At 35.3% G+C, this 9,303-nt stretch overlaps 1 pseudogene; it reads right to left on the bottom strand.

Moving 5' to 3' along the window:
• Positions 1–423: 423 nt before the first annotated feature.
• On the bottom strand, positions 424–1,292 carry LOC131490841 (small ribosomal subunit protein uS2B-like; annotated as a pseudogene).
• Positions 1,293–9,303: the final 8,011 nt, after the last annotated feature.

Here is a 9,303-nt window from a genome sequence, read left to right on the forward strand (position 1 = left end):
TTCTCAGGACTCTACAATATTTATATGTAAACTGTCCAATTTGCTCTAAGTAGAGGAAAATGTTTTCTTTACAATTCTAATTTCAAAATTTGAAGATGTGATAGAGTCTAAAACGAAATTCAGGTCCATTTTTAAAAATTTTTTAATGTTTATTTATTATTTTTGAGAGAGACAAAGATAGAATGCTAGTGGGTTAGAGGCAGAGAGAGAGGGAGACACAGAATCAGAAGCAGGCTCCAGGCTCTGACCTGTCAGCACACAGCCCGATGCGGGGCTTGAACTCATGAGCTATGAGATCATGACCTGAGCCAAAGTCGGACTCTCAACCCACTGAGCCACCCAGTCACCCCCATTTTTTTTTAACAAACAGTTTATTTTCCACCAACCTTCTTTCCATTTTGTATGCCTTTGTGGAAGAGCAGCTTAAGACCACTCAGTGGTTGTTCCTGCCCATTCAGTGGCTAGTGGCTAGAGGAGTGGGAGTTGTAGACCACTCATCAGTGGCAGACTGAGCACTCCTGTCTTCAGTAGGGAACTGCTGAATAGGCACAGAGGACACCTGGACGCCTTCAGACCAGTCTGGGACTTAAGGTTGAGTGGCCGTGAACTCAGGAGCTGGAGCAGTACATTCATCCTGAAATTCCTCTTTGATCACAGCCTTTCCAGCAGTGGCCTGCTCTTCCTTTTCAATCTCTTCAGGATGTCTGTAGAAGTAGAGATCAGGCATGACCTCCCTTGGGTGTTCACGGGCAATAGTGCCATGCATGCGCTGAACTTCCCAGGCTAGCATCCACATCAGACAGACCCACTAAGTGAGCTCCCTTGCTGTTGCAAGTGATGACAATGTTCACAGAGTACAGACAAGAGTCTGTGTTACACAGAGCGATGGTAGGCAGGTTAACATAAGACACCTCTGTGAGAGGCTGGTGGTCAGCCTTGGGATCAGTAACCACCAGAAGTCTCAGCTTCCAGAAAGCTGCCTGGATATGGTTAGTATAGATTCCAGAAATGAAGCAGCCAGCAATCGGAGTGGCTCCAGTAGTAGCAGCAAACTTCAGCACAGCTTGCTGGCCAGTATTCCTGGATAATATGACACTGACATCAGGCAGGTTTTCATTGGCAACAGTGGCATGAGCTACCAACAGAAGCCTTTCCCAGGTTCTCTTCAGATTTATGATGTAGGCACCATCACTTCTCCTTTTGTAGATGTGCTGTTCCATTTGGAAGTCAAGGTTGTTGCCACCTAAGTGGGTTCCTGCTACAAGTAATTTAAGGACATCCTCCTCCTTCATTGTGAAAGTTTCCCTTTGAGTTACCAAGGGGATGAAGAACAATGCCGTATGGACACCTCCTTGGGTAGCACAGAAAGGTTAGGTCTATTCTCAACTTCTGTACATTGTTAATGGTATTTAATCACATTCGTTTTACTTTTTTTGAGAGGAATATTAGTTTATTTCTCTAACGTGTAGCACACAATGTGAGAATAGATAACTAAGAACTCTGAGTGGAGAATGAATAGATGGATGTGTTTCCAGGTTTGCTTACAACAGATATGTTCTAGAGTCACAAAGAACCATCTTTCTTTCTTTACAATTTATTTCATATTACTTTCATATTTTAAAATCCCTGGGGTGCCTGGGTGGCTCAGTCGGTTAAGCATCTGACTTTGGCTCAGGTTTGAGCCAAATCATGATCTCATGGTTTGTGAGTTTGATTTTCACATGGGGCTCTCTGCTGTCGGTGCAGAGTCCACTTCAGATCCTCTCTCTCCCTCTCTCTCTGCCCTTCCCCCATCTCAAAATTAAATTAACATTAAAAAGTAAAATAAAATAAAATTCCTAACATGGCTGGCTCCCAATGGCATGTTATCATAAAGAAGATGGTCACAATCTTTAAAAAATTTTCTAGATAAGAGAATTCTCAATTTCCATCCCTCTCCCAATTCCAGGTACTCCTATTTCATGAGCACTAACTATATCACAGATATTTTATAAAAGTCATTTCATTTAATCCTCAAAGCAACTGAATATGCTGTACAAAAGCATTTTGTGTGTGTATGTGAGAAGAAGGAGGGAATTTGGCCAAATCATAAATCACATGACAAGCAAGTGGCATAGACCAAATTAAACTTCACATTTTATTATGAACTATGTAAAGCTATCTTCATTTTCCTCAACTGTCTTTCTTTCTCTTCCCTCTATTTTTAGGATTGTGAAATAACCTCCAACTTTGGGTTGGTAATCTCTGATAATTTGCTAAATTATCTGTCTTTTAAAATCAGTAGAAAGACAAAAAAGAGAAATTAAGACTTCAAAGAAATATGGATAGACCTAAATTGGATTATAGTAAGTTTGCACATCAATCTTAGCACATTGACAAAGGACATGGCTCCTTGTCATTATTCAGGTCTCTGGTTAAATGTCACCTTCCCTAGAGTCTTTTCTGGATTATTCTAATCTATTCTGGATTATTCTAGGACTTGGTATTTGTTCCTTTTGTTCACCACTGTCTCTCCAGTGCCTTGGACAATATTTGATAGAATTAAGTTGAATCAGTAATATCTGTTGACTTAATCATTAAATGAATGATTACTTACTTTCAGAAACAATCTATGTGTTTTAGGGAAGCTGCATAATGTTTGTAAGGTGGTTTTTCCATTTATTAAAAAAATAGCAACTACTTCACACTGAGTTATAGGCATCACATAAAATTAAATGAAGTAATGTGAACTGCAATATTTATCCCTTACAAGACCCTCAAAAAGTGTTGCTATGGGGCGCCTGGGTGGCTCAGTTGGTTAAGTGTCCGACTTCGGCACGGGTCATGATCTCACAGTCCATGGATTCGAGCTCCACGTCAGGCTCTGTGCTGACAGCCCAGAGCCTGGAGCCTGCTTCGGGTTCTGTGTCTCCCTCTCTCTCTGCCCCTCCCCTGCTCATGCTCTGTCTCTCTCTGTCTCAAAAATAAATAAAAACATTAAAAAAATTTTTTAAAGTGTTGCTATGGTCACATAAAGTATTTATTTGATAAAACAATTCAGTGAAGTAGATGATTTATTTGTGAAATACACCCACATTTAGACACAAATGTAAAAAATGGAGAAATTAAGGCTAAAAGAAGGCAAGCTAGTTGTTGATAATTATATGGTCAAAAAAGTGATTGCATCTCAATTTTGACCCATATTTCTAACTTGAATCTCTCAACTTGCTGTTGAGGCACAGGGGTGACTAGAGACTCTATATACAAACTTTTTGTAAAAGGTAGTAGATAATACAAATGACTATGGGACTCTGCTAAACTCACCAGTTCATTTCACTTTAAACAGCCAATAGTCATTAAGCAGAATGGATTTAAAGCAATGACCTAGAAATCAAAGGCAGTGTATAACCTATTACAAATCTCTTGAGCCATCCAGCCTGCCAACAAGTTTTAAACACTCTTTTGGTTTTGAAGTTATGTCATAAAATAACATTTTGAAAATTGCAGAGTAAAATAATGTAGAGTATATATATATATATATATATATATATATATATATATATATATATGCTCTGAAACTTTAAATTTCACTATGTCACTGTAATTACCAAGGAGGCAGTGGTAACTTAGTAAAATCCAATTACATTTTTTTTTTTCAGCCAGGGGATCAGAGAGAAAGTTGTAGAGAGAAAAATGGCTTATGTTTTCCCTGAAACTAAAATTTTGCTCTTTCCATGTCCTATTCAGATCCTTCTCTTTCCCTATTTTTCAGAGCTATGTATATCATCACAGTTGATTACCAATTAACATGTAAGTAATTGTATGATGGTGATAATGATACTGTGGCTTTCCCTTTCTTTTCTCAGTCAGCCCTGCAGATAAATTATAAGCTATCGATTCCTGCTGAAGTGAATAGATGGCCTAGTTTTGCTGCAATATTCAAGTTTTTCCCCCACAGTCAATTCCCAGTGTCCTAGTGATTTATCTACCTTTGCTAAATTCGTGTTCATGTTCTTTTTAGCAGTGGCATGGAATTTTAATTGGCTTTTGATAAAATGCATAAGAATACTTTCTAAACTAGAAATGGAGAAAAATTGCATTTTTTCTACCTCTACATGTCAAGATTTCTGCAAGCTAGTAGAAGCTAAAAGGCATTAATAGTTTGTGCATTTTTAACTAACGATGTATAGGGCTCAATGTGTGACAGTCTCTTGGTTGTATCCTGAGAAATACTAAGTTCTGTTAGGTTTCTCAGTGTAATACAATGTATTTGGGAACAATTGATTGTCTGTTTATCATTATTTCTACCATTTTATTGCAAGATAATTTTAAACTGAGAGAACATTACAAAAATTATACAAAATAACAATTTTTGCAGGGTTATTAATTTTTAACGCTTTCCCACATTTGCTTTATCATCTCTATATGAAATCATATAATAGTTTTATAAACCCATGATACTTCAGCATGCATTTCCTAAGACCAAAATTATTTAATCACATATCTATAATCCATAATACAGTAATCAAATTCAAGAAATGTAACATCAATATAACTTTTATACACTTTACATTGAATATTCCAGTTTCATCACTTGTCACAGTGATATGCTTTATTGTTTTTTATTTTCTAGTATAAGATTTGGTCTTCGGTCAGAAATTGTATTTAGCTGTCATGTCTATTTAGTTTCCTTCAACCTAGACCAGTTTCTTGTAGTTTCTTTCTTTCATACCATTAAAGAATATAACCAGTAATTTTATAGAATATTCCTCAACTTAGGATTTGCTGATGTCTCCACATGAATAGCTTCAAGTATGCGTTATAGACTAGGACACTACATAAGCAATGTATCTTTTTCAGAGTACCATATCCAGTAGCATATATTCCAGTAGGAATAGAATTCCTATTTATCTCATTTTAATAATGTTAATTTTGACAGCTTGGTGTCTTAATTATCTACTGTTGCCTAGCTGTGGGGCCACAAAATTAGCAGCTTAAAAAATACACAACTTTATTGTATGGCAGTTTCACTAGGTCAGAAAAGTGGTGTGGCTCAACTGGCTTCAGAATCATATGTTGCTATAATCAGTGTCAGTTGAGCTGTGGTATTTCAAGGCTCAACTGCAAAAGGATCTGCTTTAAATCACACATGGTTATAGGCAGAATTCAAACCCTTGCATGCCATAGGACTGAAGTCCTTAGTTTCTTGCTGGCTATTGGTCTGAAGCTTCCCTGAATTCCATGAGCCTCTCAACAGGACAGCTCAGAATACAGCAGCTTGCTTCATCAAAAGCATCAAGGGAGAGAGTCTACTTGCAACATGGGTTACAAACTTATGTAGTGTTGTCTTGTAAGTGGCATCTCATTATCTTTGCTGTATTATTGATTTAAGTAGCAGGTCCTGTCCATATTCAATGAAATGAGTTTATAATAGTCATGGCTACCAGGAAGAGAGTATAATTGGGAGCCATCTAAAAAGTCTGCCCACCACACTGTAAGACCTGCTATGGTATTTTCTTATTCCTTCACCACTTAGCTACCATTTTTCATTTTGTCATTACTACATTTATAAGGGGGCTATTTGAGATTATGTAATATACCATTCCACAATACTCCCTCCACTCCATGGTTTTATTCCCCATCAATAGTTCTTACCAGAATGTAATTTACTACATTAATTTTAAAATAGTAACTTTCTAAGTCATAATCCATTCTAAAGTAATTAGAATTCTATTATCAGGAAAGGATTTATTCTATCACACATTTATCTGTTTGTCTATTTATCTGTAATCAATGTGTCATTTTTCTTTGACTGCCTTGAATATTTTCCCTTTATGTGATTTTCATTTATTTAATTATGATGTCTCTTTAAATGATTTTCTTTATTCTAAATTTTTTGTGGTCTCTTGAACTGCTTGAATTTTCCCATGTATAATTTTCTTCAAATTTGGAACACTCTGGCTATCATTTTTCTTCAATGCTTTTTCAGTCCCTCACCTCCAGCTTCAGTGGCTCTAATTAAATTTATGTTAGGCTATTTGAATACAAGGATATAAAATATAACAGTATATGCCTAAAACATGGGAAGGAGAGGAGTAATAAATGGGTTCAAACTTAAATGACCATCAACTTAATGTAGACTGCTATATGCAGAAGAGAATATATACAGACCTAATGGTAACCATATATCAAAAACCAGTAATAAATATGCAAAGAATAAAGACACATATATCACTAAAGAAAATCAGCAAACCACAAAAGAGAGAAAGAGAAGAAAGGGTCAGAAAAAAAATCTTCAGAAACAACCCACAAAACAAATAATAAAATTACAATAAATACATATATATCAATAATTACTTCGAATGTAAATGGAACAAATGTTCCAATAAAAAGACATAGATTGATAGAAAAACAAGACCCTTCTACATGCTGGCTTAAGAGACTCACTTTAGACCCAAAGACACGTGCAGATTCAAAGTGAGAGGATGGAGAAACATCTATCATGCAAATGAACATCAAAGGTAAGCCGGAGTAGCAATACTTCTATCAGACAAAGTAGACTTTAAAATAAAAACTGTAAGAAAATAATAAAAATAAATAAATAAAGAAGTAAAGACTGTAACAGGAGACAAAGAATCATACAATATAATCATAAAGGGAACAATCCAATAAGAAGATATAGCAATTGTAAATATATATATGCACTCAACATGAAAGTGCCAAAATGCATAAAACAGTTAATAACAAACATACAAGATCTAATTAATAATAATACAATAATAATAGGGTACTTCTATACCGTACTTACATCAATGGACAGAAACAGAAAATCAACAGGGAAACAAAACCTTTGAATGACACACTGGGACAGACTTAACAGATTTGTTCAGAATGTTCCATCTTAAAACACCAGAATATACATTCTTTTCAAGCGCACACAGAACATTCTCCAGAGTAGATCACATATTAGTCCATAAAACAAGCCTCAGCAAATTCAAGATCATAATCATTCTATGCATATTTTCTGACCACAGCACTATGAAATTACAAGTCAACTAGAAGAAAAAAAACTGGAAAGACCACAAATACATGGAGTTTAAATAACATGCTACTAAATAATGAATGGGTCAACCAGAAAATAAAAGAAAATAAAAAGTACATGGAAACAAATGAAAATGAAAACAAAACGGTCCAAAACTGCTGGGATGCAGCAAAAGTGGTACTAAGAGGGAAGTTTTCAGTAATACCTTAAGAAGCAGGAAAAAAACCAAGAAACAATCTAACCTTATATCTGAAGTAGTTAGAAAAAGAACAACAAACAAAACCTAAAACCAGCAGAAGGAAGGAAATTATAATAAAGATTAGATCAAAAATAAGTTATACAGAAACTAAACAACAACAACAACAACAACAACAACAAACAACAGAACAGATTAGAAGCTGGTTCTTTGAAAAAAAATTAATAAAATTGATACACCTCTAGCCAGGCTTATAAAAAAATAGAGGACTCAAATAAATAAAACCACAAGTGAGAGAGGAGAAATAACAACCAACACCACAGAAATACAATTATAAGAGAATATTATGAAAAACTATAGGCCAACAACTTGAACACCCTAGAAGAAATGGATAAAATACTACAAACATATAAACTACCAAAAGTGAAACAAAAAGAAACAAAAAAGTTAAACAGACAAATAACCAGCAAATAAACTGAATTAGTAATCAAAAAACTCCCAACAAACAAAAGTCCAGGACTAGATGGCTTCACAGGTGAACTCTACCAAACATTTAGAGGGGTTAATACTTACTCTTCTCAAACTATTCCAAATAATATAAAAGGAGGGAAAACTTCCAACTCATTCTATGAGGCCAACATTACCCTGTACCAAAACCAGATAGAGCCTCTACTAAAAAAGGAACTATAGGTCAATATCCCTGAACATGGACTCAAAAATTCCCAATTAAATATTAGCAAACCGAATCCAACAATACATTAAAAAATTTACTACAATCAAGTGTGATTTGTTTTTGAGATGCTAACTATCAAACAGTGATGAAAGAAACTGAAGAAAGCACAAATAAATGGAAAGACATTCCATGCTCGTGGTTTGGAAAAACAAATATTGTTAAAATATTTTTACTATCCAAAGCAATCTACACAGTTCTTACAATCCTTATCAAAATACCAACAATATTTTTCACAAAACTAGAACAAACATTACTAAAATTTGTAAGCAACCACAAAAGACACTGAATAGCCAAAGTAATCTTGAAAAAGAAAAACAAAGCTGAAGCCAGCTTGAAGCCATATTTCTGGACTTCAAGTTAAATTACAAAGCTGTAGTCATCAAAACAGTATTGTACTGGCACAAAAATGGACACATAGATCAACAGAACAGAATAGAGAGCCCAGAAATAAAGCCACATTTATGTGGTTAACTAATCAACAAAGCAGGAAAGAATATCTACTTGGTGCCTGGGCGGTTCAGTTGGTTAAGCATCCAACTCTTGATTTCAGCTCAGATCATGATCTCTTGGTTAGTGAGATTGAGCCCTGTGTTGGGCTCTGTACTGACAGTGGTGAGTCTGCTTTGGATTCTCTCTCTCTCCTACTCTCTCCGCCCTTACCCAACTTGTGTGTGCTCTCTCTCTCAAAATAAATAAACACTTTTTAAAAATATATAGTTTCTTCAACAAATGGTGTTGGGAAAACTAGGCAGCAACATGCAAAAAAAAATGAAACTGGGCAACTTTCTTACATCATCCACAAATATAAATTCAAAATGGATTTAAAACCTAAATGTGGGACCATACAAACTCGAGAAGAGAACACAGATAGTAACTTCTGTGACATCAGCCGTGACAATTTTTTTCTAGATATGTCTCACAGGTGAGGGAAACAAAAGCAAAATTAAACTATTGAGAGTACACCAAAGTAAAATCTTCCGTACAGTGAAGGAAACCATCAAGAAAACTAAAAGGCAATCTATGGAATGGGAGAAGATATTTGCAAATGACATATCTGATAAAGGGCTAGTATCCAAAATATATAAAACATGTCTAAAACTCAACATCTCAAAATGAATAATACAATTAAAAATGGGCATATTGACATGAGTAAACATTTTTCCAAAGAAGACATACAGATAGTCAATAGACACATAAAAAGATGCTGAACATCTTTTATCATCAGGGAAATACAAATCAAAACTACAACGAGCTGTCACTTTGCCTGTTAGAATGGCCAAAATCAACAACACAAGAAACTAAAAGCGTTGGCGAGGATGTGGAGAAAAAGGAACACTTGTGAACTATTGGTAG

Source organism: Neofelis nebulosa, chromosome 12, assembly GCF_028018385.1.
Source record: "Neofelis nebulosa isolate mNeoNeb1 chromosome 12, mNeoNeb1.pri, whole genome shotgun sequence".
Classification (NCBI taxonomy): Eukaryota; Metazoa; Chordata; class Mammalia; order Carnivora; family Felidae; genus Neofelis; species Neofelis nebulosa.